At 38.1% G+C, this 18,721-nt stretch overlaps 1 long non-coding RNA gene across 1 annotated transcript in view; it reads left to right on the top strand.

Moving 5' to 3' along the window:
* LOC144615076 (uncharacterized) overlaps positions 1 to 8,703 on the top strand; it is a 100,223-nt gene extending 91,520 nt beyond the window's left edge. Inside the window, exons 2-4 of the long non-coding RNA XR_013553463.1 lie at positions 7,539 to 7,670; positions 8,130 to 8,223; positions 8,658 to 8,703. This is a non-coding gene — a long non-coding RNA (uncharacterized LOC144615076). The remainder of the gene's footprint in view (positions 1 to 7,538; positions 7,671 to 8,129; positions 8,224 to 8,657) is intronic.
* The last annotated feature ends 10,018 nt before the right edge of the window (positions 8,704 to 18,721 follow it).

Below are 18,721 nucleotides of genomic sequence, written 5' to 3'. Positions count from 1 at the left end.
GAGCAGGAAAAAGAAAGAAGAGATGAAAAGATAAAATGACATTTTACTTATGTGATGCTATTTGTACTTCTGTCCCAGCTGTTGAATGGCTTCTGTGAAGCCCACATCCAAATACTAGTCTCTCTGATAGGTTTTTTTATTCTTTCAAATCACTAGTCTAACATGCACAACTAGCACTTGGTAGTTCCACCTTGTCCTTCCCTCCAGATCATCCGCCCGACCTCATTGCTCCTGTGTAACAAGTTGCATGTTACACAAGCAACTTTAAAAATCAAACTCATGCTCTTCAGCCTCTCCACAGAGTTCTAAAATTCCTAGAACACATAACAAAAGGTACAAGAAAGATTCAGAGCTTCTATAATGCTTTAGGTCCAATTTGTTGTTTTTGTCTTTGCATGTGTATCTATTTGGACAGTGCATTATTGGCCGTCCTTTCACAGTTAGACATATAATCCTCGTATGTCCTTTCACACTTAAACATATAATCCATAACACCCAACATCTGGTTGGAAAGTAAGAGTCAATCCAACACGTCTAGAAAACACCAGAGCAACCAAATGTTTTATCAGCATTTTTTAAAAAATTACTTCTGATTGGCATGTTTTCAACTGAACGAAACCAAATTAATTTGAGTTCCTAAAATGGGCCACGTACTGAGTGAGGAACTCTCATATGTGAATTAACTCTTACATGAATATAACTCTTATAATAATTCTGCCCAATTGACCATTATTATCCCAAGTTTTACTATAAACGAAATGAAAGCTGAATGACAAAATATTTCACCCAAAGATGTGCAGCTAGTAAATGACAGAATTGGGATTCAAACTCAACCACGTGCTGGCATTCTGGTTTTTGGCAACACATCCTCCACTAGTACACGAGGTAACTGTGTCACCTCTGGAATTCTCACTCAGCCTGGCTGGTAAAGCTTTCCTGATGCAATATGACTACATGTTGCTAGTGTTGTCATTTTTTTTTTTCACATGGGACCATTTAATTTTTTAGTTAGTCGTCTGAACAGGGGTCTTTCTCATGCTCCAGGGCTCCCTTCATTTTAATTAAGCATGACCTTGGACCCAACGTGGTCCCAACCTACTGAATCTTCGTTTTTGGTGTTTGTGGAAAACAAAACATTTGACGTTACTGGTGTCATTTCCACTCATCTCTTCCATCACACATCACATCACAATAAAGAACAGACACACCAAGTGAAGCCGGCCATGCTGTATAACATGACATTGGCATGGGCCTGACAGAGTATTTTTCCAGGGTCTTTAGGTTGTTAAATATAATGGGTATAATTATGCTCTATGATTCTCATATAAAAAATAATCACATTATTGATTCTTATCAAAATAAATATTTCTCAAATTTGGCAGGAAATAGGAGTCCATCCATGTGTTGGGGATCCAAACTGTCTCTGTGATTCACAGCAGAACATATAAATGCTGGAGTTTATGCGATGTAGAACATTTGGGGGGAAAGAGTTTACAGTTTTCTATCAGTTCTAGTCATATAGAAACAGTGTTGTCAAAGGTTGTGGAGTCTACTTCAGGATTAGCGTGTGAGTTTTATGCTTCCCATGGAAGCCACTTTCTCCATGCCACTCGGCCATTACAACTTTCTTTGAAGTTTCCAAGGCCCGCTACCTAACTGTTCAATGCCCAGGTGTTCTTATGCCACGTGATTTGAGTTAAAGTCTCCTTTGTGGTCAAGCATCTGTTTCATTCAGGGAATGTGGTTCTGTCTCCTCTAAGTGAATCAGCATATATCCATGGCCCACACATTCTCCTCTCAGACAGTATGGTTCACAACACCTGATGAGTTTCAGCATTCACATTCAGTCTTCACCAAGTTCTATTACTCTGCCTTTGGGCCAAGGAATCTCACACTGCAGAGCAGGAGAGTTTATTATTCTCATAGAGAAAATGGGGTGAGCTGTTAAATCTCTGACAGCAATAAAAACAAAGTGGAAATGTATTTCTTTACAAATCACGCTCCCACATTTGCAAGCGTTTAAGTTTGAAAAAAAAAAAAAAAAAAAAAAGAAAACACATTTCACGTTTAGGATAGATTAATGATAACAGCCAACATTTATTGAACATTTACCAGTGCCAAGCACCATTCAACAATCTTTATATGTAGTAGCTGGTTGTACAACCAGATTATCTGAGAGAAGAATGTTCTGTACTGTCTTTCTGTTACAGATGATGAGAGTGAGGCCTATAACTTGAGGCCTCAGGGGTCGACCTGGAGCTTGTGTGTGCAGGGGCTGATCTAGCACTGGGGTGGTGGAAACCTGTGTCTGTGGGAGGCAACCTGAAGGCTGTGACCACAGGGTTCACGTGGTAGTGACGCAGGTGGGAGCCTGGATCTGCAGGAGCCTGTCTGACATCTAAGTCCATGGGGTGAGCCTGGCACTGGGGTGCATTGAAAGCTTCTATCCATGGTAATTGGCTTACTGCTGGGCCTGGCTGAGAGCTTGAGTTTGTGGGGGCTTATTGGGAGCTTGGCATCACAGAAGCTGCTGTAGGCCTGGGGCCCGACTGGCACTTGAGTGGCCAGGAAACTGGGTTTGTGGAAGCCTGCTGGAGACTGGTGCCATGGAAGCTGTGTCATAGACTCTGGGTCTGGAGTTCTCTCTTGTCCAGCAAGAGAGCGGAACACAAGATTGAAAATGCGAGAGAGGCTAATGTCCAGGAGGAGACAAGAGCCCCGAGTAAGGGTCCTGGCTCCATTTTTATTAGGATCAGAAGGCTTACAAGTGTGATGGGCATGCACAGAGACGATGAAACCGTGAACATTAACTCGTGGGCGTGGGGGGAAAAGGGGGTTTTGAAGATATGCCGTGTCAGGGGTTTGGGTCAATACAAAACAATATTCTGGTGCTGGGTGGAAGGTTGTTTACAACAAACATGAGGCCCCACCTCTGTTTACCTAAACTGGTCTAGGGGACAAGAAGGAGAGAGCATGCTACATTGGGGTCAACAAGGCATCTTTCTTTTGCTAATTAGCTCCCTTCTGGGCAACTTCTCCCCGCTGAGGTCTATAGCCCTATTTACCTGTTTACCTAATTTGGTCCTTCCTTCCTGTGAAAGCAGCTTTCTGCTGTTGTCCTATACCTTTGTCCTATACTGGGGGCCTTTCCCCTGTTTGTCCTATACCGGGGACCTTTGCCCCATTTGTCCTATACTGGGGGCCTCTGCCCTGGTTATCTAATCTTATTTACCTAATCTTGTTTTACCCAAACTTGGGTATGTTCATCCTATGGCTTTCCAATTCTTCATGCCTTGTTAACCCATTGGTGCCAGCTCAGAGAATTTCTAAGCTGATTCCCCACAAAGCTGCCTGGGGCTTCACCAGACTCCTGGGGCTACTAAAGGTGTCTGGTGCCCTGATGGGTTGAGGGCCTAGGTTCATGAGGGTTTCTGGGAGCCTGTTGCTGAGAAAGCTATAGGATCCTCCTGGGACCACTGCGGTTGGCAGTCACTGCCGGGGAGCCTGGATTCACAGGAGCCTACTGGGAGCTTGGTGCCATAGGAGCCGTCGGGGCTGTTAAAGTTGTCTGGGGCCACTGGAGACAGCAGGTGCTAGTGTGAACTGGGGGCGTGCGTTTGGGGGAATCACTGGGGTCCCAGAAGCTGCCTGATGCTACTGGAGACAGAAAGCACTGGGTGACGGAAGTCTGGTTTTGCAGGAGTCTGCAGGGAGCCACCTCGGGCTACAGGAGTTAGCCTGGTGCTGGGACAGGCCAGCTCCGGGATCCATGGTAAAGTCAGGTGCCCGTTCCAGTCTCCTCCCACTGGAAGGGAGTATCTCTCTGCATTGGGCTGCCTGGGCTTGGGGTAGGGGTGACGGGACTAGTGGGAATTTATCTTTCTTACCCTCTTCAGTGGGTCTTTTTTCTTACTTCTATGCTTTTTTCAGGTGCCATAATCTCTCATTTGGAATCCTTGGCCCTCCTGATCGTATTTTCACATGCAGGTAGCTGTTTAAAATGATGTTTCTTGGAAGACAAGCCCTAGAAACTCCTATGCCATCATTTCATTCTTTCATATTTCAAGGGGAGAGGTGACACCTTCTTTACCTTCACATGTCTCGTGTGCACTGAGGCCTCACACATAGAGTTGCTCTGTGGGTGTCTGTTGAATTTAACACATATAAATATGTGTAGTAAATTCCATTTGTAAGACACTGAGAAGAGCATTGCATCTCATACAGAGCCATATAACGGAGGATGGAGCCTGACTCAGAGAAAAGATAAAACATTGTAAGTAGAATCTGTAGATTCTACTTCTGTAGAAATAAAAAGAGCTTCAATTTATTTGTCTTTGTACTCCCAGTGCCTTTCATGTGGCCTGATAGATACCAGAAACTCACTAAATCTACGAGTGAACTAGATTTAAGAACTCAAAGAGGCTTTTATATAATAAAATATAGACAACAGGGAATATGGATTTTATAAAATTTATATCTCAGTGTAGTCCTAGCCCTCTCCCATATAACAAGTACTCATGAAATGTGGAAATGAATAAAGATTTTATATTATGTGTCATAAATGAAGATAGAGAGGAACTAAGCAGAAATAAGTGTACTTACTTTGGGCTGTAATGATCTGTGAGATAAGGTATGAGAACTCTATATGACGTCCCCTAGAAAGGAGGGCAGGTTGCAATCTCTTTCACTTACATGTTTCTGTGCTCCAGCCAAATCCGATTACTTCAACCTCCTCACTTGGATCTTATGGTCTCGGGTCTCTACACCATCACACACGGGTCCGGGTCATGTCCACCCCTTCTGACTTCACTTAGCCAAAGCCAACATTTCCCCCAGTGCTTTGCCAACAGGCCACTATGTAACTTAGAGTGTATTCTACTGTGGTTATTTGATATATTAGGAGGTTTCATACCATAATTTTCATGACACTGTACTTCTGTGAATTTAAAACGTGTATTAGTTTGATATGGTGCCATTTGTCTGTTTTTGCTTTTGTTGCCTGTGCTATTGGTGTCATATCCAAGCAATTATTGCCAAATCTGATGTCCTAAACCTTTCCTCTGTTTTCTTCTAGGGTTTTTATAGTTTTAGGGCTTGTATTTAGGGTTTTAGTGCATTTGGCGTTAATTTTTGTGTATGGTATAAAGTGAAGGTCCAACTTCTTTCTTTTGCATGTGAATATCCAGTTTTCTCAACACCATTTGTCAAAGAGATCATGCTTTCACCATTGTGTAGTCTTGTCACTCTGTCGAAAATCATTTGGCCATATATGTAAGAGTTTATTTGTGGACTCGCTATTCTGTTCCATTGGTTTATATATCTGTCTTTATGCCAAAACCACACTGTCTTGATTACTGTATAAGATGTTTTGAAATCAGGAAGTGTGAGGCCTTCAACTTTGTTCTTTTTCAAGATTATTTTGGCTATTCAGGCTCCCTTGAGATTCCATATGAATTTTAGGATATTTTTTTCTAATTTTGCAAAGAACACCATTGAAATTTTGATATGGATGCATTGAATCTGTAGGTAACTTTGGGTAGTATGGATATTTTAACAATATCAAACTTAGAAACATCTGTACATCAAAAGAAACAATTGAGGGCACCTGAATGACTCAGTTGGTTAGGTGTCCGACTTCAGCTCAGGTCATGATCTCTCAGTTTGTGAGTTCGAGCCCTGCGTTGGGCTGTCTGCTGACAGCTCAGAGCCTAGAACCTGCTTCAGATTCTGTGTCTCCCTCTCTTTCTGCCCCTCCCTTACTCGTGCTCTGTCTCTGTCTCTCAAAAACAAATAAACGTTAAAAAAATTTTGTTAAAAAGAAACAATCAATAGAGTGAAAAGCTAACCTATAAACCTATGGAATGGGAGAAAATATTTGCAAATCTTATATTTGATAACAGATTAATATCGCAAAATATACAAGGAACATATACAACTCAATAGCAAAAACAAAACAAAACAAAAGCAAAAAACAAAAACAAAACCCCAAAAAACCCCAAACAGACAAAAACTCCACAAAAACAAAAACTAAATAACTCAATCTAAAAAATGGGCAAAGGGCTTAAATAGACAATTCTCCAAAGAAGATATACAAATGATAACAAGCATGTGAATAGATGCTCAACATTACTAATCATAAGAGTAATGCAAATCAAAACCAAAATGAGATATTACCTTACATCCATTAGGAGGGCCACTATCAAAAGAACAGAAAATAACATGTGTTGGCAAGGATGTGGAGAAATTGGAACCCTTGTGCACTATTGGTGAGAATAAGAAATGGTGTAGCCTTTATGAAAAGCATCATGGAGGTTCCTGAAAACTTTAAAAATAGAAATAGCAGACGATGCAACCAATGAACTAAAAGCAGGATGTCAAAATGGTATTTGCACAACCCACGTTCACTGCTGCATTATTCCAATAGCCAAGAGATTGAAACAAACCAAATGTTCATTGGCGGATGGATAAAGAAAATGTGGAATATACATTCAACGGTATATTATGTAGCTTTAAAATAGAAGGAAATACTGTTCCATGTTACATATGGATGGACCTTGAGGACATTATGCTAAACAAAATAAGCTAGCTACGAGAGGGCAAATACTATATGATTCCACACATATTAAGTATCGAAAGTAATCAGAAGCATAGAAACAGGACTGTGGGGAGAGGAAAAGGAAAATCAGTGTTTCATAAACATACAGTTTCAGTTTTGCAAGATGAAAAAGTTATAGAGATCTGCATGACAATGTGACAACACTTAACACTACTGAATTGTATACTTGAGAATAGTTAAAATGGTATATTTAAGATAATGTGTTTTTTGCTACACGCACGAGTGCAAGTGCGTGCACACACACACACACACACATGCACACAAATGATTAAACACCTTTCTGTGTTCTAGAAGATTGTCTCTGTAATTGGGAAGTCCAAGGCCATAATTCTGGCTGTTGTTATAAATTGTTATCTCCCAGAATTTCATCTCAGTGGAAACATGGAGCAGCTTCACACTTATCCTTAGCCCCTGGTATTTTCTGAATATTTAATTCAATGGGCATTATAACAACAAGTAGTCAAGTTTCTCTCAAATCAAATGGAATCAAAAATAAATTGAAGCAAGTGGCAGGATGTGTTTAAATGTCTCTGAAACACTTATTGAAATATTAATAGTACACTGTCAGAGGTACTTGATTTCAAGTTTCAAATTTAAAAGTTATTTTTGCACATTGCAAACAGTTTGCAGTAGTGAGCTCTTTCCTCATTTACAAAGTTTTCTCCACACATGTTCTCACTCGGTCATCACACCTACCTTGTTAGATAAGGAGTATATTACAATCCCCTTTTCATAGATAAAAATACTAGAACTGAAACTTAAGGAGGTATTGGTCCTATGCCTTGGAAGTCCTATGGCTAAAGTCCTATGGCTTGGAAATGGCAGAGCTATTAGTCTACCTGTAGTATTCTGGCTCCAAGTGGTACATTCTTTTCCATGACCCCACATATGTCATTGATGGCTCCTACCTGTCATCTTTCAGGAGGTAGGAATTCAAGAGGCCAGATGAAGAGCAGTCAGTAGGGCTGGCACGGACAGTCTGAAAATCCTTCTCTTGAGTAACCAAACACACAGCTATCATTTATTTGAGCAACAGTGAAGTCTATGCTGCAAGGTAAGTTGTTTGGTATGATTTACTGAATGTTATGACTTACTAAAAACCATCTGCCAAGATCAATCTAACATAAATATAAAAATGTATTAAAAATCTAATTTCATGCAGACGCGCTGGGACAAATATCACTGCGATGGGTATTTGGACGTGAAGGGAATGCGCATTTCATCGCTTACGCAGTCCGTTCTTCTCCCAGTGCCTTAAAACAAAGCTTTGCCAATCACGTAAAAAGTATAGTTTGTCCTGGTAGCCACTGGAATTTGCTCACACATTAAAGCTTTCTTTAGAATGCTGAGTTTGGTTCTTAAATGTTCTTGGCATTTGTGTTTCTGCCCTCATAAGGCAGCACTTCAATTTTTCTCCCTTTGGCACTATCCTTCTCATTTCTCTTACATATCATTATTTCACCAAATGTATGTACTCAATATGATTCCAATTTTGTTTTGTTTGTTGGGCCAGTGAACCTGGGTAACCCGAGGCACAGGGCCAAACATCTGGTAACAATAAAATCAACACAACGGTAGAAGAAGATCAAGAATCCTGTAACCATAAGGTAATGTGGAGTATATTCGGGTAGCTATGAAGGATACATAATAGAGGGTTTTCCTCTATGATAGTTGTGTTCTCTGAATTGACAGAAATAGGTCAAAGATCCCCGATAGCATGCTTTCAATACATTAGGCCAAGAGAAAACAGCACTTGTCCTTTGCATCTGGTCTAGATTTTAGCTTTGATTTATCCATTCTTCTGAGATCCTTAGAATCACAAAACCCTAAAAACTGCAAATAAAATATATCCTGAAGTTCACCAATTTAAAAGAGAAGGGCAGACAGCCTTTATACAACACATCTTCTTGTGTTCATCAGATTTTGTTTTCACAGTCGGGGTCCTGGGTAGATGTGGAAGTCTATGAAAGCTTATTTTCCCCCAGATGTTAATTCTAAATGTCATTTTCCTTCATTTTGGCACACTATTTTTTTTTTCTAGAACCTCGGGCAGTCTTAAGTACTGATGCGTGCCAAGATATATTTGGTGAGTGAATAAATAAATTAATAATATACTCTCAGTTTTCTCTTTACCCTATGGTAAGCCACATTTTTCCTTTTTTGATATTTGCATTAACCTCTTTATAAATTGTGTACTTTCCACATACTAACTACTTAAGTAAACCCTTCCCATTTCGAAGCTCACTATTCTCCAGATTGCTTATACAAATTTCTAATTTGATTACCTTTAAAATTTTTCCCACCACTTAATTACTTCAGAGTTGAAAGTTTATACTTAAGCTCACTTTTTCCATTTCCAGTTCCATATAAGTAATTTCTTTAGCTTGTAGTAAGCATTTATGGTGAGCACCTGTTCAGTAACCAGAGAAGAATACATTTTCCATTTGGAAACATGAACTAAAGCTTACAGTTTTGGGTTTTGCTGTTCCTAAAACATTCCTTATGAAAGTCAATTCATCTTTCCCTTTTATACTAGGACGGTAATAAGCATAAACAAGACTTTGGAAAAACCACTTAATAAGCCTTTAATTACATCTTCTGAGAGAAAAGATATTAAGCTTTATATCTCTAGAGTCCCTTCCTCCTTTCCATTGACAAGTTTATGATTTAAAAGAAAGATATAAAATACTTCTCTTCAAGGAATGCTGGCTCGACATATAAGGAAAACAGAAGATTTATGTTCTCTTTGCATAATTCATCCAAAAAAATGGTTTGGCCTGAATTTATTGGCCAAAATATTGTCTCCTGTGTTGTCATTCCACATTGCATATGAACACAGATTTGGCCTCTCTGAACATTTCTGCTTCAGATAGTCAGCAACACAGAGGGCTACTCAAAAGGAAATTGTTAGCTCATTTCCTAATTAGGACACCCTGCACATTGAAGAACCACACTTGTTCTCAACTCTTGGGGAAGGAATTGGAAATTTATGGACCTTGAAAAAGATGCCTCATTTTTCCATGAATTTTCACTATCTGGATCCCTTCGCAGCAATAACAGCTTCCTTACAATTGTTTATATCTCTGTTAAAACACAGACAGACAGACAGACACACACACACACACACACACACACACACACACACACAGAAGAAGAAGAAGAAGTGAAATGACATTTGTTTTCTTTGGCAAAACAGTAAGACCTGAAATCCATATCCTGCCTCTCATTTCTCACTCTATAAGTGTCCATTCAACCTTAGGTTCTGTGGGCTGCAAAACTACTATGATAAATCTTCTGATTTTTGTCTTAGCCTCAACTGGAGACAAGATGACTTCTCTCTGGGAGCCCATGACTGCATCTTTCCAGAACTTGTCATGACTTAAGAGCACTAGGTGAAACAGAATGAGCTTCCCTAGCATGTAGTAGTAAATAAACTTCTCTTTTATTATTTGTTTTATTTCCTTGCTGATGACATCTTTTCTGAACGTATCTTATCTGGAAGGCTGAATTTACGTGTTTTACTGTAGGTGTTATCAAACTTTAGCATCTATCACAACAACAAAAGTGCAGGATATTGAATAAGTGCTTTTATACGTATTATCTGGCCAGACACAAGGTGAATCAGAGTAATAGTCATAAAAATAATAACACCAATCAGACTAATAATTACAAACAAAGTAATAGTGGCAATGATGACCACCATAGAAGGATCTGCTACATGCCAGGCACTGTCTTTCTAGGAACACCACGTATGTCATGGATGCATCCTCAGATCTCACCAGCCTGTATTTAGAAACAAGGTGACATTTTCCTCTCACACATACTTAAACTTTAGTAAATACAAACCTCTATTCTTCCAGGCTCCTCTCCCGGAGCAGCTTCTGATATTTCCCCTCAAAACTACGTTTACACTCTGTAATTTCTTCCTGTATTTCACTCGTCTCTCCAATTGGTCATTCTCCTTTGAGCTGACTCTCTGAAAAGCACCTAAAAACTGATACCTTCAGTTAATTGCTACTAATTCAAGGCTATTGTATTTTTTTAAATCTTAAGATTATTGCTTGAAGCATAGATAATTCTATAACTCTATGTGTAGATATACTGTATATAACTATATAGTTATCTACTTTCATACACATATATAAAGCAGATGAATAATTCATTAGTTGAACACTTTGCTATTACAAACGAATATTCTTAAGAAATAAAGACCAAATCCACCCTCATAGGCCCGTCCCAACCCCTGCTGGTTCTGTGAGCTAAAGACAAACTAATTCCCAGTAATAAAGCCACTTTTCATTTCTATTAGTTGGGGTCCAGATTCAACTTCTTCTTAGCCCCAAATGAGAGAACTTTCTTCCACAAGCTCAGGAGCAGCTCAGTTTTGCCCCAGGTCTGAATGTAGAAGGCAACATCAATTTACTCAAGGTATATTCACCGGTGGATATTCACTCATTTGAAATTATGTCATCTATTTATTCAACAGATATAATTTCCAGTACCAGCCATTGTGCCAAATAGCAGGTATTCTGAGATTATAAACAATAACAACAAAATGAAACAAGAACAAACATGATCTTGGGGTGCCTGGGTGGCTCAGTCAGTTGAGCGTCCGACTTCAGCTCAGGTCACGATCTCACGGTCCGTGAGTTCGAGCCCCACGTCGGGCTCTGGGCTGATGGCTCAGAGCCTGGAGCCTGCTTCCGATTCTGTGTCTCCCTCTCTCTCTGCCCCTCCCCCGTTCATGCTCTGTCTCTCTCTGTCTCAAAAATAAATAAACGTTAAAAAAAATTTTTTTTAAATAAGAACAAACATGTTCTTTGTGCTTGTGGATCTTACAGTCGATTGGAGGAGCCACCATTACACATCTCAAAGAGTGGGCAATTTGATCTTAAATATGTGTGAGGCATAACAGTCTGGTTCCTGGAGCCTTCCAGCATTCTTTTTTTTTTTTTTTTTTTTCTGTCTTGAAGGAAAGACCGGCCCTGAGTTTGTCTCTTACACATACATACGCATCTCTCCCCCAAAACAAACAAAAACAAGTATTTGATAATAAAGAAAATAAGATTTAGGAAAAAACTGTAACCCTCCCTGGTTCTGTTTACATTAATGAAATAGATTATATTCTTGAAGAGGATATTTAACATTTCACTTCAGAGTACCAGAATATGGATTACTTTGCTGCTTGAAGGCTACCTCAAGAATAAAGACTGCATATTTGTTTCATAGTTTCATGATTAACTGGTTTATTCTTATGATTTTTTCCATTCCCAAACAGTCATTGTCAAGGGTGACTTTAACCATGGAGAACAAGAATTATCATTACTACTTATTGCTATTCTATTACTGTAATAATACTATTACTGTTGTTATTACTGATAATATAATTATGCGTTTTTAAGCTTCAAAGAAAATAGATCTTCCATATACCTCTTTTCAAGTAGTTTTCTCATGGAGCCTCAAAAAATTACCTTTGATTTGGTTATCAAACTTATTTTAATATTGAATTAAAAATTTGTAGACAGTAACTCACCCAAGATAGCACAATAAAATTGTGATTGTGGATTTGTGATATTGACCCAGAGTTTTCTAACTCCACAATTTGACTTTTTTCCACTCTGCTGTGGGTGGGCACTTGTTCTCCCTAGGAGATTAATGACTCTCTTGCCCAACACAATTTTCATCCAGTGCAACTTGCTAATATGGTGGGAGAGAGATGTAGAATAAAGAAATAAACCCTCCATGCTGAGGCAAGTGACAGAGGAATGTCTTTATGGTGATATTGAGGAAAAGCTACCAGAAATTTGTTAATAATATTTGATTTTTGGGCCTATTAACCTAGAGTGGTTTTAACAGACTATTTAGTAATTCTCAAACATTTTTGTTGAATTTTTCCCTTAATCTTCATTATGAAAATAATACCTTTTACTCATTTACTGAATATAAAATATTTAACTACTATAAGTAATTTTTCAAACAAGAGATCTCCTCCCTATGTGTCAGATACACTACTTTGCCAGGTCAGCCTCCCTACCACTGCCTCTTGCCTCCGGTAGCCTGGAGGTTCACCCAACTGGACTTAACTTTCCATCCTCCACAACTACCGATTTAAACACACATAACCCCAAGCTATCATATGTGAATTTATCTCATTGAATTCTAGTCTATTACAATTAGAAGAAAATCTGCCATTCTCATATTTTTCAGCTGTTCAGGTAACTGATAAAAAACATGAAAGGAGCTAATGAATGAGTTCCCTACCAACCAGACAAGTAGAAACCAAATATCTAAATCTAAAATGTTCACTCCATGAACTAATAGTACAAGTTGAGCAAAATGTGATGTTTCTCTCTTGATGTACGATTCCGAAGGCTCCATTTAAAAATTTAAAAATTCATTGAAGAGGGCATCTTTTGGGATGAGCACTGGGTGTTGTATGGAAACCAATTTGACAATAAATTTCATATATTAATAAATAAATAAACAATAAATAAATAAATAAATAAATAAATAAATATTTAAAAATTAATTTTAAAAACTGAAATTTGGGGGGAAATGTGCCTAATTCAGCAAAACGTAATTTTTAGGAAGATTGCAAAATATTTAGTGATTGATTAGATTTCACACTTTTACCTTTTTTTTAAAGTAGGAGTAATTTTATTTATTTTTTAAGTTTATCTTAGAGAGAGAGTGTGTGTAAGTAAGGGAGAGGGGCAGAGGGAGAGAGAGAAAGAATCTTAAGCAGGCTCTGTGCTCAGTATGGGACCCAACTTAGGGCTTGATCCCAAGACCCTGGAGTCTTGACTTGAGCCGAAATCAAGAGACGCTCAACTGACTGAGCCACCCAGGCACCCCAGGTTTCACACTTTTAAAATGGCTTAATGTGTGCAGGCAAAAGCCTCTGTTAAAATTTTTAAAAATACATCTATCTTTTCCTATTGTATTCCTACCATAAGCAAAAATATTAGCAAAGATTAAACTCGGTGCATATCACTCAACAAATGTTTTTCTCTAATGTAATGTCTAAAAATTATACAGATGATTATTGCTTTTTACTGTATTTGGGGGGAGGCATGCCTATTATAAACCCAACATAAATGAATTTCCTTATTAAAATCAGTAGAAAATTCCTCTGCACACCTCTTGAAAGATATGCTATTAAAAACAAAATATGATTCAAACTATTAAAATATTCCAATTAAGCACTGACTACACTAACACCTCTATTTTTCTCATTTACAAAATAATACCATGTCCCAAGGTGCTAAATGGATTTGAAATGCCCATTCAAAATGCCACTGCATTTGCTCAGCCTAGCTGACCAAGCTCAGCTTTACTCAGCTTTGCTCAGCTTTACCATTCCTCATCTATCCAGCTTATGATGTCTCATTAAAACAATGTTACTTTTTTCCTTAAAACAAATTTTTATAAGAATGCTCAATGTAATATCTGCCCTCTCAACAGAGTTTTAAGTGTACAAGCATACAATACAGAATTGTTGTTTATACGCACAGTGGTATATATTAGTGAAATACCATGCAGCCTTAAAAAAGGAAAGAAAGAAATCCTATAATATGACAATATGGATGAATCTTGAGGCCATTGTGCTAGGTGAAAAAAAAAGACTGTCACTGAAAGACAAATACTGTGGTCCACATAGATGAGGTATCTAAGACAGTCAAATTCATAGAAACAAAGAACAGAATGGTGTTGCCAGAGACTAGGGAGAGCAGGAAATGAGGAGTTGCTAAACCTTTGTAATTTTGATGTATCCTTCTCCGTATTTTAATCCTTGGCAGTCCATATGGATGCAATTTTGCTCTCATTTTTTAGCTACAGGTGGAGTAACTCTCCGGGTGAGGCTTTCTGAGAACCACCTCTGAGCTGGGTGATCTATACTGATGGGGCCTACCAGCCTGGGCCTCACAAACAGGAGGAGAATGGAAGTTGTACATAAGGATTTAAAAATCTTATTTATACATCATCCTTCCTATATTTCCTGATTCCCTTCCTTCTCAACCACACTCTACATTCTCATAAAAAGGAAGTCAACATTGTTATGTGTGTTTCTCCAGTTTTAGAAATTTACAGACTTCATAGTGCAGTTTCTTACTTCTTGTTTTAAGATGGTGAAGGTAAGCTGTATGACTTGTGCAGATAAGACAGCTAGAGATACAACCAAGGCTTGGCCATAAATTTCCTGCTTCCGCTTTCCTCTTTTAAGCCATTTCATATTCTCTTTTAGTCCATTGTTCAAACTGATATAACCGGAAAACATTTTAAATCTTCCATGAAGAGATCCACATAGTTACGGGAGATTAGAGTATCTAAGTTTTCAGCTTTTTAATTGCATATAGAAAATTTGCCTCAAGGAAGTTGTATGTATATGTGAAAGTACTTGTCACCTGGGAATGCTCTATGAAAACGTAGGGGCTGGTTTCCAGCTCCAGATTCAATTCCAGTTGTCACTTCTGTGAAGCTAACATGGGACATAAACAGCCTGGCCCAGCTGAGGAATTGAATTGTAATCCCCCTTTCCTCAAGTATCTGTTGGGGGAATCAGCCTGTCCCAGGCCTATGAAAATTAGTTCAAGGGCACCTGGGTGGCTCAGTCAGTTAAGCTTCTGACTTCGGCTCAGGTCATGATCTCATGGTTTGTGAGTTCGAGCCCCATGTCAGGCTCTGGGCTGACAGCTCACAGCCTGGAGCCTGCTTCGGATTCTGTGTCTCCCTCTCTCTTTGCCCCTCCCCTGCTTGTCCTCTCTCTCTCTCTCAAAAATAAAAAAATTTTTAAGTTAAAAAAATTAATTCAAAATATTTCTCTGGATACAGTGACAATATAAGTACAAGACCTAAAAGAAGTTATCTCTTCTCTGAGATTAGACAATCTGGGGATGTAAGACTTGAAGCTTCTATAATTTTCCTACCATGAAAGATACTGGCTGAAATTGAAGCCACATACAAAAGAGGGTAGAGCCAAGAGAGTCACTGACAACTGGAGTTGGTACAAATAAACTGTGCCACCTTGTGCCCTTACTTTTCAGATACATATTCCAATCAAATTCTTTATAATTTTAAGCCAGTTGATTTCAAATTTCTGTTTTTTAACATCTTTAGATGTTCTAATCTATAACATCTTTAGATGTTCTAATTTATAAAAAATGGAAAGTAATTTGCTTTATTGATATTGGTTGTTTTCTATTCAATTACCAGGGCAAGAGAATATGGATGGAATGTTCATCTCTTCACAAGAGGGTGACATGGAATGCCAGTGAGTCAGGTATGTATCAAGTGGAGCCCCTACAAAATTTAAATCAGATATATTAAGTTTTTCCAGAGCTCTCTCTCTCCAAAGAGATGGAGATATCACTTTCTGCTGTCTGAAATAAGCACAATAGAAAGGCTCTGCTCAGTGAAAAAATCGTAAGATCAGTAGACCTCTACTGCTTTTCCCCTCTACCTCTATTCCCCTTATCTCAAGGGACATTGGAGTGGGAGTCAGCATTTGTGAGATATCACTAATGGGAAACTGAGTTGGGTTTGGTGGAATAGAATTATGTGATTTTTGAAACATCACTTATAGATATATTTCTTGCTGGCTGTCCCGAATGGGATTGGCTCATTATAACACAGATGTGCAGGGCCAGAAGTTGGACCACTAATGTTTATCTGTTAGATAATGTTAATATGGATAATGGTTATGTGTTAATATAGACATATATTAATATGCCCCATGGCACCAGGCACCAGACGTGGGTTAGGAATGGGAGGAGAAATGGAAATATCCTGATCCAGAAGCTATTCTGTGGAAAATTCTTCAAATTATCAAGCATTGATATCAAGTGTATTCTGTAGAAAATTCTTCAAATTATCAAGTGTATAAATTTGTGTGGAGAAGATTTAGTTAATTCTTAACTAATCAAGTTAAAGCTCTCCACTCTACTTCTTCTCTTTTAGTGTTCATAATAAAATTTTTTATATGTGCAGCACAATTTATAACTTAAAGTGAAACTAAAATACATTTTGTGAGAGCTTATATGACCCATGCATTCTAAATATACATTTAAAAAAACCAATCTCTTACGCCAAAGGCAAGGCTAAATTATCTCTCTCATTTTCTTTATAGAATTTTTTTTCAAAGTTGTTGAGTTATGTCAAATTAATTACAACCATGTAGCCATAACAATTTAGAGGAAATGATTATAGAAGGAATTGATCAATTGGTTAATAGAAATATTGTTACTTTTCTGGATTTTGAGATGTTTTGGGAATTGGTCAGCTTTTTAAAATTTTTAAGTTACTCTATTTTTTCCTAGTATAAATAAGTATTTGCATTTATATCTAATTTTCTAATTGTAATTGTATTTTTTTTCCTTAAGAGTGTCCCTCAAAGTCAATATGTATCAAATTTCACACAATTTTTTTTGCCCTTAATTCACTAAGAATTATGGAGGAAATGATGAGTTACTCCATTATCTGAAGGGGGATACCTCATATAAAGGATTTTGTTGAAGAATGAGTCAAGAACATGGGATTAAACAGAGGAAAGTAACAATGGTCCTTAGTTCAAAGGAAATGCCTTTGCTGAATGCCCTATCTTAAATTGCACCCACCCCACCCCACCTAATGACTTCCTCTCCCATTGCTCTATCTGAATGAAATGTACATTACTTTTCACTTCTGTATCTTCACTAAAATAAGAACTTCATGAAGGCAAGAATTTGTTCCACGTTGTTCATTGCTATTACCTCCTCAGACTAGAATAGTGCCTGTCATATAGCATATAGTAAATGTTCTATAAATATTTGTTTAGTGAATGGATGAATGCCCTAACATTCTCTGTATCAATGTGAGCTTCTTTCATTCTATTAATTCAGCAAAAGAGAATAGCTGGTAAGATATGGGAACCCTTCCAAATCTCTAGCTAAGTTTTGTTTCTGTGGGCTCATCTTTCAGAATTCTATGGCAAAGGAGTTTTATTTTTGGCCATCAGACACACACATACACACACACAACACACAGAGAAGACTGAGGGAATTTGGTGAAATAAAAACCCAGATTTATATCCATTTTCAGAAAGGCAGGAAAAGAATGAGTAAAATCAGACCAAAATGATTCATCTGGCTACCATATTAAAAAGGCAACATCTTGATGACTCTTAATTTAATTGAAAGTTGTGCAGGAATTTTCTCACAAAGCCCATGAATCCTAGAAGTAATATGATAATCTTTCCAAAAAACTTAGAAGTCATCCTGGTACTTCTCGTTATAAATTACTTCTTTTAATCACGTAATATATATTTTTTTTGGTGGAAGTTAGATTTTGTAATCATAAATGGGAAGATCCAAAGGGTTCTTCTCAGTTACAGGCAACCCTCCAAACAGTCATAGGAACTGGACAAAGATCTCCAACAGCAGCTTGGCAATTCCATGGAACCTTATCTATCCTAACTTTCTCCATCACAGAGTTTTGAATCTGAAAGGGGCCTCAGGAATCCCTACAAGACAAACAGATACCTCTGAACTAGTCACTCCCCATTTTCCCCTTGCTAGTAGGAAACTCTGGGTTGGGAATGAAAATGTACCCACATCTGTATTTGCTTTTACATTCCCTTTTTCAGCTAGAGGCGATCATGGGACGTGTGTTTGGTTAGATACAAGTGAGACAAAGTCCCTGATAAGGTTTTCTTTTTTAAAGTTATGTATTCCTAATGTAAGGAGCCTCCACAGAAGGCAACACCATTTGTCATTCCTGTTGCCACCTTGAGGGTACACACAACGTTTGGAACTAATGCTGCCATTACGACCATGATGTGAAAGCAAACAGCTAGGAGTAGTGGAGCACAAATCTTAGTCTAGGAGAGGGTCATGGAACCACTAGCCGTGTGTTGGACCGCTAATCTCCAGACTACTTATTATGTAAGAAAAATAAACGCGTATTTGCTTAGTTTTCTATTACTTCAGTTTCTCTTATTTGCAGTCAAAATATTCCTGTTGTAGTTCTTAATTCTAATGCCTTTAATGCGTAAGAGAAGAAAACTGAGGCTCTGTGAAAACAAACAGTTTGGCCAGAGCCATAGATATTTGGTTGGGGGGAAGCACATTA

The sequence above is a fragment of the Panthera onca genome, chromosome F2 (assembly GCF_046562875.1).
Source record: "Panthera onca isolate mPanOnc1 chromosome F2, mPanOnc1 haplotype 2, whole genome shotgun sequence".
NCBI lineage: Eukaryota > Metazoa > Chordata > Mammalia > Carnivora > Felidae > Panthera > Panthera onca.
The sequence above is the reverse complement of the archived record's forward strand: the minus strand, read 5'-3'. Positions and strand labels throughout refer to the sequence as shown.